At 24.9% G+C, this 20,964-nt stretch overlaps 1 protein-coding gene and 1 long non-coding RNA gene across 5 annotated transcripts in view; one reads left to right on the top strand and one right to left on the bottom strand.

Moving 5' to 3' along the window:
- The window catches only part of LOC126899861 (hemicentin-1-like), a 151,450-nt gene that overhangs the window by 85,016 nt on the left and 45,470 nt on the right, over window positions 1-20,964 (bottom strand). The gene's annotated exons all lie outside the window — the stretch shown is intronic.
- On the top strand, window positions 8,460-11,245 carry LOC126899882 (uncharacterized). 2 transcript variants are annotated; one of them, XR_007702737.1, is made up of 3 exons: window positions 8,460-8,988; window positions 9,056-9,111; window positions 10,534-11,245. It is a non-coding gene; the product is annotated as an uncharacterized LOC126899882 (long non-coding RNA). The 2 variants fall into 2 exon arrangements; XR_007702738.1 differs by having other exon boundaries at window positions 10,431-11,245.

Here is a 20,964-nt window from a genome sequence, read left to right as displayed (position 1 = left end):
AATTAATCTAAACGTTTTTTGGTGTAAAACGAAACGCTTACAAAATATTTAAAAAATAACTTGTGATATCAAAAATATTATTTTCAATATTTATTAGATGAAAATTGTGAATAGTTATGATTAAACTAAGCTTTAAATTACTTAAACTATACTAGATTATTGAAATCCTATGACAATCAAATAATATAAAAGATATTTACAAAAATATTATATAGAATGATAATAAATTCCTGTCTTGACAAACTATTATTAACAATTTTTGTAATGCGTACAGATCATTTGGAAATTGTTATTATTTTTATTCTAAAGTTGAGCGAGACCAATATTTAGNATTGTTATTATTTTTATTCTAAAGTTGAGCGAGACCAATATTTAGAAGGTGGTGGTTTTTAAACAAATATATTTTTCCAATAAAATTTTAAGAGTCTTAGCTCCGTTTTTTATTTGCTTATAAATTATTGTATTCATGCGTTATTCATGTATAAAGGCCGATCCTATGATAATAATATAATCCTACATTTGATTACACGTAGATAAAACTACTGAACATACGAATAATTTTTACCGTACAACCACCAGTCGCTCACGTATACAACGGATTCCATATCGTCCATATGATTTCTACGAATGTAATATCATTATTAAAAGTAGTTTTCAACGATAATAACTTGCGCAAATCGATTTTTGTTGGTTTTACATAAAAAATTAATATTTTAGTCTCATGGTTTATGCATACATCATTGTTGATGGATATACCACCTTTTATTACGTATGGAAAATGTATTGAACCAAAATCATTTGCTAAGATTACTAGTGAGAGTGAATCATTGACCACGTGGAATGTTAAATTAATAAGATGTTATTGCATCGAGATTTTTCTCACAAACCATAAAACTTTTTATTCGGTTTTACTGGAATCGATAAATTATTAGCAAAACATGGACCGATAAAAAATTTATAAAATCCCTGTGATATAATAGAAANCATGGACCGATAAAAAATTTATAAAATCCCTGTGATATAATAGAAAACTAGTGTAGGACATCAAAGTTATTTTTTTTTTTTGTGATTTTCATCAGTGTACTTGGAAGGTTAAAACAATTTCAATTATACAGCGTCCAATAGCCGCTTTTCGAGGACATATCCGGATCACATAACAGAATCACTAGCTCGATGATAGGTGAAATAGTTTTTGTCGACAATATAATTTTACGAGTTTATTTGTTGGACTGTGTACATATACGGGCTCTTGGCTGTACAAAATTAAGTACGTACCATTGCACACATCGAGCAGTGTATACACTGAAAGTACAAAAAGTTTTATAGGAAAATAAAAACTACAAATACCATGTATTTTTACAGTTCTTGTTGACCTTAAAAGTGACTACATGATATTTTATTTAAAGAATTGCGAACAAACGAAAATTGTTTAAACATTATTTAGGAAATTATAATTAATTGACATAGTCTTTGAAAAATTTGTGCGTTTTTAACAAAACAAAATAAAAAATGAACTAGTCGTTTCAATTCTTTACTGGGCATTATCAAAATAATTTTCTATTAACTATCCTATTGTTTTATATTCCACGTATAATTTCAATTAGCATGTGTCGTGGCATCAACAAATAGGTAGAATGACCTACAAACAGAACGTATAGAGAAAAAAGTCATAAATTAACACTTGGTCATCCATTAATGTAATGCGATATTTAACTAATGTAGTATAAAAAGAACATGCAAAAATAAATTAATAAAACAAAAAAAAAATGTCCAAGAATTATTTTATTAAATGCCAAATTGAGTGCTAAGAATGTAAACATCGTTAGTAAACTAAAATTAAATCATTAACGTGACAGTGCAAAATTAATGAAATAATAATAGAAAATAAAATTATAAATAATGGTATTAATCATGTTGATCCTCTTGACACTCGAAACATTGAAAGTAAAACCTCGTTTAAAATCGCATTAAATATTGATATAATAAAATTATTCTTAATATTAAATTTATATAATAATAAGTGCATTAGAAACCACTTAATAAATCAACAATACGCATATTTTCTATATATAAATGATGTTATCATAACAGTACAGTGGTGTATTTTTTCAAGGTGTCTAATGTACAGTAAATTGATGACCTTTATTTTTTGTTCATCAATTATTATATGTTATTCCTCACTTTAGTATAATAAATAAAAATAAAAGAAATTAAATTAAATAAAAGAAAAAATTTATGTACATATAAATATAGTCATAAAATAAATATTGTAAACATAGTTATAAAATAAATCCAGTACGACGGTTTTGTTTTGCCAGTGCTTTAATTACTTCTTCAACTTCAACATGAGATATAATCTTTAAATGGTTCAGAAGTTTCCATAATTTTCAATTGGTTTTTTTAAATTTAAAGGATCAAAATCCTTATGACCCTGTAAAACTATTCTTTGTCCCATGATAATAAATGTTATCATGGTGATAATATTGTAAAGCCGCGTCCTGGTTATTATAAACATTTGTTGTTAGGAAATATTTGTCGTTTAAACTTCTATGCGCATGGAATAATTAGTTTTAATTTTATTAATAATAATATTGATTTATCAAGAAAATCATCTTTTTTTTTAGTAATTTTATAACTTGAAGAAATACTTAAAAGAGGGGTGTAATACCTCCTTGACACTCCCCTGCGTACGCCACTGTAAAAGTATATTCAGGTAATCTTACAATTATGGTATTCGTATGATGGTATTCCAATTATAAATATAGATGGGATTTTTACTTCAAAGTTGAGTTGTAGTATTATATTTTATTATTACACAATAAGTGTTTGAATATATTTCCAAAAAATATTTTATAAGCCTATATTATGTTTATTATTCTATCCTTGGTAGTTTTCCGGACTTTCGTGATTTGTACAAAATAAAGCTTTACAAAACTTATGTTTTTTCCATAGTTAACTGTCACATAAGATTTTTTCAAAAAAACTTATAAAAATGTTATATATGGCTTTATACAATCTTATCGTTAGTATAATGAATAACGTAAGTAATCATTTTTGGTTAGTTTTATCAATTTTCTTTATACAATAAAGTTACGTTTAACAATTTTAAAATACTTAAAAGGACAAGACATTATTATTGATAGTCTCCGTTATAACTTTCAAAAGTTAAGCGACAAGTCGTAAATATTTTTTCTTTAATAAAATAACAACAAGCTTTTAGAATTTATAGTTTATCGAACACTACTTTAGAACTAAACAATTTATAGTCTGAGGTAAGAAAAATAACGAATAATTTTAACTTATTGATTAATTGGATTATAAATTTTTAAAACATAAGATTCTTATTTTAAAATAAATAAAATGCCGTTTAGAGAATAAATTTATAATAAGGTACACGTGCAACCTAATAATATTATACCGTAATAAAAATCATAGTAAATTAAATTTAAATTACAATAAATTAAACAGTCTTGACATCTGTCACATAAATTAATTATTGACTCTAATGTAGATTTTACATTAACAATATTTTTTATCAAGTCACTTGGTTTCAATAAATATTCTAGAGATAATAAAACTTCTGGATTATATATAATATTTTTTAACCATTCTTTTCAAATAAATAAAAAATTTTATTTTTATAAAAAAACTTTTTGTTGGACCATCAAAAGTTGTGGGACAATTACTTATTAAGTTTCAACGATTAAAATAAATAGATTAAGTATGTGGCGCGAGTCAGTGTTGCCCTTACTAGTGTACATTTATCTCATCTGTGTTTCAGACCGCTCTATATATTAAAATGATTGTAAGTCAATGAAAAATCAATTTTATACCAAAAAAAAAACAAAAATGAATATTTTGAAATTTCTGAAACAATTTTTGAAAAAAAAATTTGTTTAATAAACAAATAATAAAAATAATCATTTTAACTAAGTCTAAGGAAATAATTGAAAAAAAAAATTACTCCAAATGTTAACTGATTAAAGGATTATGTCAGTTAGATCTGAGATACAGTACAAACCAATAAATAATAAATAAAGGCAATAATAAAAAAAATGTTTTTTTAAATAATTTGCGTTCAAATAAAAATCTTCATAATTTAAAATAAATTGAATTCAGAACTTTGAAAGATTATTTGTTGTACAAAGAGGTTTCAGGATTTCAATGAATATAAAAAACTGTGTTCTATATATTACAGCAATATATGTCCAAATAAATGAATTCTGTACACATGCAAATTTCTTTCATTTCATTGTACTAGCAAACATTTAAAATACGCAATGCTCTGGTCTGTAATGGTAGTACCAGTTTTCAGTTCTATTATAACTTCACTCGTACGTCATCACGTTGTCTTAATTATCACAAAAAACACTTTATGCTGATAAAATACTAGAAGTGCTCAACTATGCAGACAAAATTCGTAAAAAGTGTAAATAATGAGTATTGCATATAATTACAGTCATCATTAACGATGTTTACTCGTTCAAAAGTTACGTTATAAAAGCAATTTCGTTCAAAGCGTTGCTGTCACGTAGGGAACATTTATTTTTTTAGGGTTTGGCGTAGGTAAAATAGACCCTTGGGTTAACTTTTGTGGGAGTCAAAAATGCAAAAGAAAATTACACGTGCTGAATGAGCGCAAAAAGAACACAATCATTCAGTAAAATGATCACGAATATTAGACATGTGTACTTGTTTTGGTAATCTGGTAAATCGACAACCTTTAAACTAAACCGGAACTGCCATCGACAACTGCGGTCAATAGTTTATTAACAAAAGGGTTATTGTCCAATTGCATAGTTTATATTTCTAACGAAATCTCCCTTTTATGTTCTGTGTATTTGACCGGAAATCAATGCGCTAGTATTACACCAGTGACGGATTACTTAATTAAAGTTTAAAAATAATTGATTGTAAATATCTCAAATGGTAAACAATGGTATCATTTATAATTTATATACAGAATGATCGGTTTATTATAAACCACTCGATTACTCGCAAAATAAATATAATAATGAAAAACAAATTTTTATTTCTTTTAGTTCCATATATTTCTTGATATATTGATCAATTAATAATTACTTTTAAAAATCATTCCTTATAACTTAAGTGGTATCAACCTTATTTTTTTTACTTGATAACATTCATATTAAATTAGTTTATAAGATAGAAAATGATCTAATTAAAAAAACATTGGCCAATAATATATTTGGACTACTATTTCATAAGTTATTAACAATATAAAGTAACGCCTGTAGGTGAGGAGTGGATACTACTATTTTTATCACTAGTAATTTTCCGGCCAAAATTGTTCTCTCGCCTAGGTATAAAAATGAGAATAACTTAAAAAGTACTGATCTGAAAGTTGTTTTCGACCAGTCATTTTCTTAATTAATTTATTTTCTATTATATAAGCTACTTAAATATGTATGTTGCGTTTAAAAAAAATAGTTTGCGCCCACATAAAGAACAAGGGATAAGCCAAAAAAATTCTTAATGATTGATAAATTAAATAGTACAAGAAACTAAAAAGTCAGCGATAAAATTCTCAATATTTTTTTTTGTTTTGGCTTTTTTAGTTACATATACTTGATTTATTAATTATTTAGTACTTTTTTAGTTTACCCTTATACCGTATAAGGTGTTGACTTTATTTTTTTTTAATTAGCTACACATACATATTTAACTACCTTACGAAGTACAAAATGATCTAAAATACGNCCTAGGTATAAAAATGAGAATAACTTAAAAAGTACTGATCTGAAAGTTGTTTTCGACCAGTCATTTTCTTAATTAATTTATTTTCTATTATATAAGCTACTTAAATATGTATGTTGCGTTTAAAAAAATAGTTTGCGCCCACATAAAGAACAAGGGATAAGCCAAACAAATTCTTAATGATTGATAAATTAAATAGTACAAGAAACTAAAAAGTCAGCGATAAAATTCTCAATATTTTTTTTTGGCTTTTTTAGTTACATATACTTGATTTATTAATTATTTAGTACTTTTTTAGTTTACCCTTATACCTTATAAAGGCGTTGACTTTATTTTTTTTAATTAGCTACACATACATATTTAACTACCTTATAAAGTACAAAATGATCTATTATAGGACTGGTCGATAGCAACTTTTGGATCAGTACTTTGGAAATGTTTAACGTTGTTATATCAAGGCGGTAGAAGGAGTCGACAGTCTAATGATAATTAATATCAAGTCATAAGTCATACCCAGGCCTCACTTCTAATATATAATTTTAAGCTTCCAATGAAAGTTAGTAAAGTGTTGTTTTTATTTTATGGATCAAAATATAAATGACCACAAGGAGATTGTTTAAATTCTGTTATATTAATTTACCACAACATAATTGTTTAAAATGATGCTTTTTTAAACTTTTGTTGCTAAACGGAAATTTGCGATGGTGTGTGGATGAATTTTGAAAGAATTGTTTTCTCAAATAATTAATTTTTTTTAAAATTTAGATAATAATAATTGCCATACGAAAACATAATGAACTATGAAAGAAAATAAAGTTTTCATGAAATATTTTAAAGGCCAAATCTTCTAAGCCGACCCTGATTTCCGCCTGCGTTTTAATATTGTTCGCCCTTGTTAATACATGAATTTAATGTTATTATTAATATTTTCTAGGTATATAAATTAAAATTTTTTTTAATTCGAAGAGGCTAAACCTCTTGTGACAATGTCCATGGATGCTAAGGTTAAAACTTCCTATGTTGAAAATAATTATGTGTCAATTGAATCATCATCATCTCCTTTGCTTTTATCGTAACTCTTTGGGGTCGTTTTTACCTTATTAATTTAACAGGATTTTAACACCGACTGATAGATCTGACGAAACCTCATTATCGCTAAGGAAATCAGTGCAAAGGCAAAGTGTGTGTCACTGTTAAAGTTACCGTATGGTCATACACATCCGGTAAGCCAACAGTAAACAGCGCAATTGAACATCAGCGCTAAGGCAGCGTCTGATTGATCCATTGCGCCACACTACACCTCCCCCATTATTGTTCCAATTTCATGGGGTGGTGAAATTTGTACGTGTCATGTTGGGTAAGCCCGAGCCTACCCTACTTCCAAGTCAGCTCTAGGTACGGAACCTATTTAATGTTTTAATCTCAAATAGTAACAAAAAACGTCTTCAAACCGGTCTTAGAGAAACTGAGCCCAAGTACTATAGATTTAAATAATAATAATTATATTCCGATCTAGCCTAAATTATGATCATGGGCACAAGTGTACCAATTACGGTTAGGTTATTTACCCGTTGTAAAAAAAACTATCTGAACGTCCTACAACAAAAAGCACTTAACATTTATACGAGCAAAAAAAACTTTTCTTTTTTCTTAACTTTTCTATTTAATTTTATTTGTATCCGAAGAAAGTTAAAAGAATTATTCTTTCTTCCTCCTAGCGGAAACACAATTGAAAGAAAACGGTGTTCTATAAAAATCTCGCACTAGTAGATTTTATCTGATATTGCATATAGAAACAAACTCAACTTAAGAATAATTTTAAGATATTTCTTCTGCCCTACGTATTGATTAAAATATAAATATAAAATAATAGTCATTGCTTTTTATCGATGCAACTTCATTTCATGTACCTGATTAGAAAACAAAATCAGTCGAATAATGACATCTATTTGTCTTTAATCTTTTCCTGTTTGTATACAAACCTATAGAGTGTTATTAATACAATTCGCATAATATTTTATTATTGTGACAGCTGAAGATAAAGCGAGTATAATACAGTGATGATGTATTCTTTGTATTTTATTCATATTACATCACGCGCCTAGCAAAGACCGGTATGATTTAACATTCAGTATACAAATAAGAATAAATATAAATTTAACGTTACTTGTATACAGAGTGTTCAGTAAGTAAGGAAACAGGTAAATTGTTACAAACAATGAAAACAATAGAAACCCGTTTCCTTATATACTGAACACTCTGTATACTTGTTATAAAGCAAGTGTATTGAAAAATAATCTTTTTGCATATTCAAATAACTAAAAATTCGACACAAAAATTTTTTATGATTTATTTATTATTATTAAGCAAACAATATTATATAATTAAATCATTTTGCTGTAATTTTTTTAGACAGTTTTTGTGTTTTTAGACCATGTTAAAAATATATTTTATATTATTTATTTATAATAAGAACAAAAAGTGATAATTTTTATTAAATTTATTAATTATATTTTTCAAAATTTCATAACTGCCGTTGTTCAGATGTTTTCTTTAAAAATTTAATGCTCGGATAAAAATTTAAGCTAAAGTACTCATTAAGTTACAATACTTTACCATAAGTTTTTATTGGACCATTAAATTGTTTAAAGAAAACAACTGATCAAACAAACCTTATATATATTCCATATATTATTGGATTAAAAGTTATAAGAGTTGTCAGTTAAATTGGTTCACTATGTATATCTATAATAATTTCCTAAAAATCAATTAACATGTAAATTTTAAAAAAATTTCAGGAGAAAATGTTCAATGTGTCTTATGCAAATAGACATGTTTGAAGTTCAGAAATTACATATTTTTATTTTATAGAAACATATTATTTGGGGTCTATTACCTTTTGAATTTAAGCTACAGATATATGTATAGCCTATTATTTATCTGGTACTTTTGTAAATAAACTATTCAGTAAGAGCCTGTTGAACATTTATAACTGAGTTTTACCTGCAGTTACAGTACTCTATTAATGTAATGAAACCGTTAAACGAAATAAATTAAACATAAACAACACTCTGATTCATAAGGTAATTTTAAATGAACTAAAGTCATTACAAAGAAAAATTGTTCTAAACATAAAAATAAATATACAGTAAAACTTAGATAAGCTAAATAAAATCGCGCTTTGTGGGCCTAATCGATCAATGTCGTTGGCCAGAACCTTTTAAAGCTGTAAAAAACGATATTTTTTTTTCAAATATGACGGACAAACGAGTAAGATTTTTTTCTTAAACTTTAGTAATTATCTGAAACAATTGACTAAAAGTATTTTTACATTTAGGGAACGATTTCAGAAATATATACATACATTGTGCAAAAAATTATAATTGATTTAAGGTCAGTAATTATTGTTTAAGCAATCTAGTAAAACTCTAAAAATTAAAATAAAATACTTTCAAACAAATTTTTACTGTTGCAAAGGAAAATATTCAACATTCAAAAAACGTTAAAGAGTTTAACAAAAAGATATTTCGAAATTATGTTTAAATTGATAAAAAAGTTTAAATTGGTTATTTAAAGCTTAAATATTTTATACTTCTCTGAATTTGAAACGCTGTTACTTAAAACAGTGAAAACTTGTAACATAAGAATACACGTCTTAAAATATACACTCAAAAGTGTAAAGAGATAGCAAATTTTTATACTATTATTTCTTTTTGCATATTTTATTTGTAAACCTTCAAAAACATGTCAAACATTTTGACACGTGTACCTCTGTGGATTAGAACTGAGTAATGAATATAATTTTCTCAGAAGCATGTTACCTGCAGTTCATTTTATATTACTGAATCTATTTATCAAACTACGGTAACTTCCTCTATCATCCACTAGCTTAATGCATTTAAAGTTATTTCCCGATTTATGTTCCCTGCATAAACTTATTGGAGTTTTAAGTTTAATAATAATTCTTGAATATAATCATTTTAGAGTTATAATAGACATTATCGTTATCTAATTATTAGGATTCTGATTTATGATTTCATATTGAAGCAAAAATCATTTACAAGTATTTTTTTTTTTATATATATTTTAAAGAAACTATATTTGTTGCTTGAAAATATTTGTAATTTTGAATATAGATGAATTTTACTCGAACTTTATGATTTTAAATATTGTACTTATACATTTGGAATTTACTAAAATTGTCCATGGAAAATAATGATAGGAAATTTTTTTTAATTCATTGCGCGTGAAAACGTTGAGTTTATTATTCTATTTGCTATTTATTATTCACTTTGATATTAACTAAATTTAATCCATTAAAAAATTTAAAGTGTCCTTCGTAGAGACGGGAAATTGTTTTCGACAAATAAAAAAACTCAATCATACATGTACACTTGGGTCCCATTAATATCAATAAAACTCTGTCACACATTAATACAAAGACAAAAAAAATTTTGCCATTAAATATAAATAATATGATTTTTAAAAGTAAAATAACTAAAACAAATTAATAAATTAATTTTCCATATATTTCATTTTTATTATAATTTATATTTTCTTTTTACACCTAATTCCTGATGTTCTTTTAGTGACTTAAATTTAAGAAATTATATTTATCACATGTATAAATTAACTTGTACAATAGAAATAATCTTTTGAACGTTATATCTATTAATACAAATCATAATTTATAATTATCTCTCGATTATTAGATACTAGTTTCTCAACGTCAATGCTGTTATTATAAGTAATACTTAGGAATGTTGTAAATATAAGTTTTAACTTAATTACTTGATCACAAATTATCCTTTACAGCTGGTATCCTCAAATACAGTAATTTTCCTGAATTATTGTACTGCTATGAGTAATCGTAATTCCATCTGGATTCTTTCAAGTTACTTTAAGTTATCAACAATTACTCGCATCATTGTAATATGCTCAGAGTGAACTTATAATGCCATTTTAAACTCAGATTTATTGAAGTGAATATAAAAGTAGCTGATTATAAGCCTATGTAATATTAAAAGAAAAGAAAATTCAGTATAAATAATGATTCGACATTGAAAACTTCCAAAATTAAAAAGAAAACTTGGCTTAAAAAGTTATGAAATAATTTATATTTCATTTTTTATATAGCATAATTGCTATTTATAATACATAATAAGTGAATATGATATTTAAAGTTGATTTTAATAATGACATGAATTAAAATGAGGAGATGGCCCACTGGACTGATAATTATTTATGTAATAAAAAACGGTAGCATAGTGGGGTCGAGGAATAGTGAGGAAGTGGCATAGTTGAGACAAATAATATTATTAAATAAGTAATTAAAATCACTATCATAAAAAATGCTTTGATGCAAATCTATAGATAGTGTTTATTTCTTAGGAGGAATTGTTGAACTATTCCAAAAATAACATCAAATGCTATTTTCTTAATTATATCATAACTAGTAAGAAACAAGTATTTAAATAGAAAAAAAATGTTTTTATATTATTATTGATTTTAATATGTTAAAAATAATCCGTGCAAAATTTCATTTTTAACTTATTTTTTCATCCTTTAATAAAGTTGATTTTAAATTGTGTAGTTGAAACTTATTATCATATCAAGCCTAATTTGACAATACTTAAAAACATTTGAAAATAATGAATAATAATCTATATGAAGAATGTGGCCTAAGTAACTTTTTAATTGATAAAGTGAACATTTTTTCAATTATTGAGGGAAATATATTTAACTAAATACGAATTGTTATCATTTGATATATCGTTGAAAGAAATCAGCTCGATAAGAGCTGAGAAAAAGTGGTAACAGAAATACACAAAAAAAAGACTTCATAGTAAAATTAACCCAACCCAACCCAACCTACTCAGCCTTGTACCGAAGCTAAAATTATTGTAACAATTATAATGCTTAGGATTATTGTATAGATTTTATATCGGGATTTATAAAGTTTTCAACTTATGTTTTTAATGGTAAATTATTGACTAATGAAATTAATAAAATCCCCAAAAAATGTAAGCATAAAATTACTCGTTCCTCTTCTACAAATAGTAACGCTAAAAGAGAATTCATTAAAATTAAAATTGTAGTCATTCATAAAACACGTTATTTAAACTCGAGTAATAACTTGTTTCTAGGTCTCACTAAGACGTATATGAAACTCCAGTGAGACTCAAATTTCTAAATCAAAACTAATGACTTTTTGTTTTTTTTAGAAAATATAATATTATTTAAAAAATTATTAAAAATAATTACTAAAAATTTTGTTTAAAAAAACAAAATGCATGCAAAAACGATACTTTATAACACACAGTTAAGATATTAAAAAAATTACTACCTCAAAAGAGATATTATAATAGAAAGCAGGAGTAACAATGTGGTGTTGAACAATAATAATTTGAGGAGCATACACAAAAGCAATATTGTTGAAACCGTCAAATGAATTTGAATAGCCAAAACATCTACATAACAACTCATAAACAAATGTTTTTATTGTAATAGAATTGTTACTTGGAAAGTTTTTGATTGCATTCGAGTATAAAGTGCACGATTCTTCTGGTCTTTATTAACATTAAATTTTTGTTTTTAGAAGTCATTAAAGCGGAAAAAAGAGAGAAAAACGAATTTGTTACAATAATTATATTTATTGTTATTATTCTTGTGATAATGCTGATACTTGAAATCCAATCATAAATTCTAATGATAAAACATTGAACTTGTATAATACATTAACAGCTTTGCAATTAAGGGTTTCATCTTGGTGGGAGAATAGTACATGAGAAAATTTTTCACTTTTTCCAACAAACGAAAAAACGTTATATCTTTGCCATGGAGAGGGATAAAACAGTAATATCCCCCTTATGATTACGCCTATATGTTTTAAATTTATATTTAAAAATCAAAATTAAAATATTTATATTTTGTTTATTTGATTTTTAAAAACAATTTTAATTAAGTTTAATTTAAAGCTAAATTTTCTATTTTTCTCTTATACTCTTCTATTTTAACTAGAATAGCATATTATAGACTATTCACACAGCCAAGAACCAATTATCTGTCGAATATAAATTTTTTGAGACTTCAATTTATTTTTTTGTATTATATTAATTAAAACAATCAGCTATACTCATGTTAAAAAAAATTTAATCAACAATTTTGATTATAATTTTTTATATAAAAATAAATCATTATCCATTAATTAAAAAATACTATTTCTTGATGGGTACTAAAACAACAATACAATAGTGCACTTTTTAAGATAGTCATCTAAACGACCAGAATGTTCACTAGAAAATCAATTTTTTCATCAAGTTGATTGTACATTTTACGTTTTTTACGACATTTTTCAAAAAATACTTATATCACATGCTGTAACTAACTATTTAATTGAGAAAATAATTTTTTGTCACTCAGTGTGAATATATTAATAATTAAACCGTAATAAACTATTACGTTTGATTACATTTAGTGTTATAATACAAAGTAATACTTTATCATTTATTACTAGATTTCTTCTAAAATAATAATAAATTTAATTTCTTTTTGGCTTATATAAGTAGTATTTATTTCTCGATTTTTGAATTGTTAAGTATTATTTAGGTCTACCCCATATTCCTAATAAAAGGATACCAACATAATTTTTTCAATAGAAACATATATATTTAACTAGTTCATATGACAAAAATAATTAAACTAAGAAAATAACTGGTTGATAATAACTTTTCTACCAGTAGTTTAGGAGTCTTCAAAATTTTTATAAATATAATGGTATATAAATACTACCTGACCTAACCACTCGTTGCCCGTGTATTAGTTTCGCTTTTGGCATTTTCGTAGGTCGTGTATTAGTATTTAATTTAAATATAAATACCCGACAGATATTGTCTTGTTCCCCTATTAACCTATTAATCCTGTTAACCTATATCGTGTTCATATAATTATATACTATAAACTTAAGTAAATAACTTAAATAAAAACACAAATCATTTTTATGATGTGTATTTTTTTTTGAATGAAAAAATATAAATATTAAAAATATTTTTTATAAATTTATATTCGAAATCAAACTGTGAATCTAAACCTTTCTCAAATCAACTTAGTCGCACACAAAAAATTAAAAAAAATTCTGTCTAGTCGTCAAGGAGGAGTTTAAATACTTACACACGAACAGAAAAAGTATATTTATAAAAATATTTTTATGGTGGCAAATCGATGTGTCATGATAAAAATAACATTACCCTGCACCTCACAACCAATCTACATTTTAAAATGTTTATAGCTAGTTCAAACGTTGTTATAGAATTGTCTTTTTCTATTATATAAACCAGTTTAATATGTAAGATACAATTAAAAAAATAAAATTGTACCTCATTAGGAATAAACTCTGGATACTGAGTAGATTATATATACAAATTTTTATAATAATAATAATAATAATAATAATAAACATGATAAATATATATTTATTTTATTGTTATTTATTGCAAAACCCTTTATTCCAAAATAAATGCGAATTTGTAAAATTTTATTCAATAGTGTAAATAATTAATATATTTATAATGTTAAATAACATAATCTCAATGTTCATATACTAAATTTAATTTTACGTTTTTTGATTGGTTTCTCACTGAATAAATAACATTTGAATATGTTACTTTATAATACTATATTGTATTATTTTATGTTATTGTGCTATATTATGGAATACATTTCATGATAACAATTGAAAGATAAAACGATGTTTTTATTAATATAATTATTAAACCCAATAATAAGAAGTGTTTCACTTTAATGGAAACATTTTGCTTTTAATTACAAATATTAGTATTTAAGGAAAAATACATGCACATAATTTCGAGGAAATATACAAATAAGGTTACTTGTAAAAACCGATTGTATACTTTTGTGAACCAAAAATATGTTTTCTTTACAAAAACACCTGGAAATTACCAAAGCGTCACCTTCTTTCAAAATACTATACTAACAGGACGAATTTATTTGGTATTCATAAATTACATTGGTTTTATATTCAAAATATACTTTTTTCTGAATTTTTGAATGAAGAGAGAATTGAAAGAACTTTAAACAGAATTTAATTTTATCAATTAATAATAAAAAAAAAAATACAAATATCTACTTATACATGAATCATTAGAATATGGTATTAAAACATCAATGAATGTCCATTTTAAAGAAAAAAAACTAATTTTTTTAGTCTGGATAATTTATTTAATTTTGTCCCATTAAATAGCGGTTTATTTTTTTAGTAAACTTATAAATAGTGATTTTAATTTAAAATCTTATAATAATTTTCTTCGAAGCGTTTGAATACACGATTTTGAAATATTAAAATTATATACAATCAATTTAACGAGAAAATACAACTTGTAGGGGTAATATGTAAAAATTCCAATACTTCCCCTTTCATGAGAACGTGTCTTCTAAATTGATACGCATGCGTAGGACAATATTTTTTGAAGTATTGACAAAGATTAGTTGTTTAAACTCATAATAATGAAGAAAATTATATTTTAATGGTTAAAAATAAAATCGGGAAAGCAAATAATATACACTTAAAAACAACGCTTCTTTAAAAAAGTTAGTGATATGATATCCGTCACTTGCTGCACACAATTATTGTGATAAGTTTAACTAATGATTTACTTATAACCTGGTATACTGTAAACTTTAAAAAGTGTCACCCATTTTTTAAGTTAATTTAAAGCACTATATCTTCATCTATTCTATGATCTTTCCTGAAAACACTTCTGTAGCTAATTCCGAAAAGGCTACCTAACATTTGATACGCGTCGATGGAATGAAGTGTAAAATTTCTTGTTAGTTATTTATGAAGTATAAACTATTTAAGAACCTGGGAAAACTAATCAAATACTATATACAATACTTTCTAAATAGGTAATGGCTAACCAATTTAACAAACTTCTTGTGATTTTAAATTGGACTAATTTCTTGGAATAACTTTTATTTCCCCTAGTTCATTTAAGATAATTCTATAATCAATTAGCTTCATATTCATAACGAATAATCAATTATAATAGTATAAATATTATTTTATCGGTGGTTCAGTTTATTGTGACTAAATAGTTTTGCCGTGTTTTTGAAAAGTATTTTCAACATTTCGGATATTTAAGTCAATTTATTTTAACAATTGCCAAAAACATATTTCTGTTAACATGTCGAAAAATTTAACATTACTCGTCAATAAATGAAAATTGCATACTTTGAAGTGTATATATTAACTTTAATGCATAGCCAAAAGATATTGGTTTTAATCTGCCATGTTTTTTTTTGTGACCATATACCCGTTTAGTCCGTCTCCTATTGGACCGATTTTGATCAACGATACGTTAAAAGATCACAAAACATATCAAGTTGAAGCTATTATCGTCCTAATTGTGGAAGAATTCCCTCAGTCCCAGTAACAAAAAGAAATGTTCTAAAAAATTACAGTTTTCATAAACACAGTCAATGTCGATATTTTTAGTTTTCACTGTATACTGAAATAAATTTTTGAAAACTAAATGAATTTTTGCAACATTTTTATTGATAATAATTCAAACATTTGCTTTGTAAAAAGGCATATTCTTTTTTTTAAAAATTTAACCGCTAACTAAGTATTGTCGGAATTGAAAAATCATACCAAAGTTTATCCTTTTTAAATTTGATTATGTTCTGAAAAACCTACCTTCTCTAAGCTTGCATTAAATTATAGGTAATTCAATGTACTTTAAAATTAAAAAAGGAAACTATCCAAAATCTATATTTTTAGAAGATTTTGGCCATTAAAGTCAAAAATCATAGAATTTCTGGTAAAATGGTGAATATTAATCTAAAAAATGCCTCTATATCACTTTATCGTTTCCTATTGTACTTCATTTTTTTTTTAATTATGTTTCATAAAAAAACTTAAAAACAAAGATGTAGTAAAATCACATTTTTAAGAAGAGGGGTTGATTTAATAATTCATTGCTAAGACCTTCCACTTTAAAAATCGATAATGAGATCCAAACCGGAAGCTAAGCAAAAATATTTTAAATATACTCGTATTTTTAGGAACTAAAAAACATAAATATTAAATATAATCATAAAAATGATTAAGATTTCGTAAGGGAAAGGTTTAACCTTTGAATTCTTAGAATAGAGGAAGTCTGGGGAAAACGGATATGTTTAAATAAGAAATTTAGGAGCACAATATAGTACGGAGTATTGTTACCAAATATGTTTTAATAATTAATAATATTGTAAAACTGTTATCATTATAAATATTGTTTATAATAATGATTATATAAACAAAATAGAGGAAATCCGGGTAATGCAAACACCCCTGGCAAAGTGAATAATGATAATATCTCAAAATCTAAATGTTAGATGTAAAAATGAATTTTATAAACGTAGACTGAAAGTGCAATGTTATAAAACTAACAAGCTACTATTTAGTTAGAGGTCACAATTTGTAATAACATCATTTTTCGAAAATTTAACAATTTTGTAAAAATTTTCATTGTAACAATAATACTTATTTTCTAAAATAAGTCTGATACATTTTTAATTTTATTTTCAATTTTTTACATTGTCGAAGATAATAATATTCAAGTAATAAATATTTTAATTGAAACTGAGAAGGTGAGTTTTTCTGCGTGTAAAAGATAGAAAGTATTATTTAGTACTTTTTACTATTCAAATAAGATAAATTTTGTTCAAATAAATTGATATCAGTTTAATTATTTACTTGACCAAAATGAAAAATTGTTATTATTTAAATTATAGATAAGTAACATAAAATTAATTTCGATTTAAGTATTCATAACATTGTATAAAACATTGAACTAAATGAAATTAAAGAATAAATTAATTATATTATTTTGAATAATTAAGTGACAATAAGCGAGGTGGAAAGTTTTAAGTACTTAGGATCAGTTGTGCAAAAGAAAGGTGGTGTTAACGAGGATGTAAGACACAGGTTTAAGTGCGGGTGGGTGAAGTGGCGAGATATGTTTAATGTGCTATGCGATAAGAAAATTTCAATGAGGCTTAAAGGTAAGTTCTATAAGACTGTAATAAGACCAGCTATGATATGTGGTTATGAGTTTTGAGTGGTTGACAAGAGAGTAGAGTAGAGAATGAGTCTAGTGAGATGAGAATGCTTAGATGGACCGTTGGAAAGACTAGAAAAGATAGGATAGGTACATATAAGAGGGAATATAACAGGGTGATTTTTTTATTATAACCATATCAATTACTTGCAGAATAATAATAATTTAAACATTTTTTTTTTTTATTATCTTTAGTTACATATTATTCTTGAATTTTTAACTATGTAATACTTTTTTATGACATCGATATTAACAGGTACACAGCATTGTTATTATCAATGATAGTAAGGTACATTGTTGTGAGTTTATAAATACACTAACTGACAATACAAAAAGTATATCTACTGATAGTTATAATTGATAATAAACAATCCGTGACTGTGGCAGCAATGACATAAAAAACCAATTAGCTACCTGTATTTGTAATCTCTTGTGTATTATACCTGTATATTAACTCAAATATTTGGAACTTTAAATGACTATATCTAATAAACGAATTAAGTTATATTAAAAATTCAAAAGCCATTTACTATTAAATTAAAAACTCAAACATTTTATTAAATTAAAAATATATGTTACCATTTAAAAAAACAAAGTTGACCCCCTTACAAGGCATAAGGGATGAACTTAAAAAGTATTACATAGTTGAAAATTCATGAATAATATGTAACTAAAGATAAAAAAAAAAAATGTTTAAATTATTATTATTCTACAAGTAATTGAGTGGGTTATGATAAAAAAATCACTCTGTAGATGTACCGTCAATCATGGGTAAGATGAGAAAAAATAGAAAAAATATAATCGGAAGCTATAAGAAAAAGAGTTATGGAAAATAATGTTGAAAAAAGGAGGTAGAGAAAGACCAAAAAAGAGATGAAGGGAAGTTATGGAATGCGATAAGAGGACGGCCCATGTGTGCGTAGATTTGAGAGATCGTTTAATTATCATTTAATGATATTTATATGTTTTTATATCTATATTATAAAAATTTAAATAAATAATATATTTATTATTTATATTAATATTATGTACACTTTTATTTTATATAATAAAATTATAAAAATAATAGATTTAATTAAATTATAATATAAAATTATCAATGGTTAAAATATTGTTGTTTAAAATGCATTAATAATTTTTATATTTTACATGTAAGCAATTGTTTATTTTTTTTTTTTAGAATTTGTGTAATTGAATTATTAATACAATTTTGGCGAATTATTAATAAAAAAATAAATGCAGTGCATTATTTAAATTCAAATCAATTTAATTAATAATAATTTATCAATATTAAAAAGTAATATATTAATTAAAAATAAATACTTTAATACTAAATATGATGTTGTATGAATTTAAAATTCACAGTATTTATTTTCATTATTACAATAAATTGCAAACAATCGTGGAACGTATACGTTCATCGAACGCATAAGTTTATCAATCATAAATGCTTATTGAGTTTATACGTTCACCGAACAATAAAATTTTGACCGAATATCTAATAGAACAATAGAATCCATTTGACAAACATTTACGTTCGCGGAACAATAAAAATTTGACCGTATACCTAATAAAACAATAGAATGCGTCCGTGAAAGCCAAACGTGACGACCAACCATGATGCGCTATAATTTTTTTTTCTGACCTTCTGTAAATAAGTTTCACTTTAATTGGTAATAAGTCTTGCCATATGAAGACCATGGTCAACATTTGGGTGTGTGCAGTCAGTACTGTCACCCCCCTTTTACAGTGTGCCACAAAATAAAGCATAGTGTCAAAATATTTTGAGGGTACTCGGTAATCCGTAAATAAATTACATATTTTGTTGATAAAATCCTTATCTTTTATAAATTACTAACATTTATTTATTCTGTATTACCAATAATAACACACAATAAGTTTTTTAACAGATATATTTTTAATAGAAGGATATATAATGTATGTTTACTTAGGTTAATAATGAAAAAATCTAGTTACTTAGGAACCATATACAAGGGACAAAAAAATAGTCTGAACACGATTAAGTCGACGGGAATGAAGAATGCGATCCGGTTTTGTCATAGAAATTTCGTAGAATAAATAATATTAGGCAGGAATTAAGCTTTCATGTCAAACATATTTTCAGAATAAAAAATTTTAAAAACGGAATGGGGCAATCGGATGAATACATGTAATATATAGAAGCTCCCCCTTTACGGAAAATGTAAAACAAAACCGGATCGCTTAATAAAGGCTTGTGTTCAGGTAATTTTATCAACATTCGTGATAAGTATTATACATATCATGTTAATAAATTTTAATTTTAATTTAAAAAATGGACACACTAAATAAATAGTACTCCATAAAAAAATTGAATGACGTGATTCATAAGTCCACTTTAATATAAAAATATATACATATATTACGTTTCGACATTGAGCATCACTAAGAAAGTATAATCCTGTCTAAGTTCTAGTATAATTAATTAGAAATTACTTAAATACTTGTTAAGGAAATATTTCACATATAAACAAACGCTTATATAAATTCCTATAATAGTTTCACAATATAGTTTTCAATAAAGTATTTTTAATAATAACATACTGTCTATAAATTTATTAAATGAATAACTAATAAAAAAATAACGTTAAATTAGTTAATAACTAATGGGTAATTTATGTATAATGTTATAATTTTTCATAGTAATAAGATGTGCAATATTTTTAGCAGTTAAAAATAAAATAAAATTATTCTTTATATTAATTTCCTAATTTGTTTTTATATGAAATAATTACAATTTTCCCAAAAATTAGGATTAAATATTTTTTTTGAAATTAAAAAAATTAATTTCATTAGATGAAAATAAAACCAAAAGGCATAAAACAATTTTATAGTGATGAAAAATAAGTAAACCGTTTATTTATATTGTACATAAATGAATAAATTATTTAAACAACATCTAGTAAAAAAATGATTTATTTTTTTATATTTTTTAATATTAACAACACTTGAAATCTAAAAATGAATAAAGAAAAAGAACAGTCCACCACTTGTGAAGTAAACATATACATTTTTAAAAAAGCATATTTGAAACATTTATTATGAAGTTTATAAATCAGAAGATAATTATTAAAACTTTATGCAT

This window comes from Daktulosphaira vitifoliae, unplaced genomic scaffold (assembly GCF_025091365.1).
Source record: "Daktulosphaira vitifoliae isolate Bord-2020 unplaced genomic scaffold, ASM2509136v1 Scaffold_2, whole genome shotgun sequence".
Classification (NCBI taxonomy): Eukaryota; Metazoa; Arthropoda; class Insecta; order Hemiptera; family Phylloxeridae; genus Daktulosphaira; species Daktulosphaira vitifoliae.
This window is presented reverse-complemented; position numbering and strand designations above follow the sequence as displayed.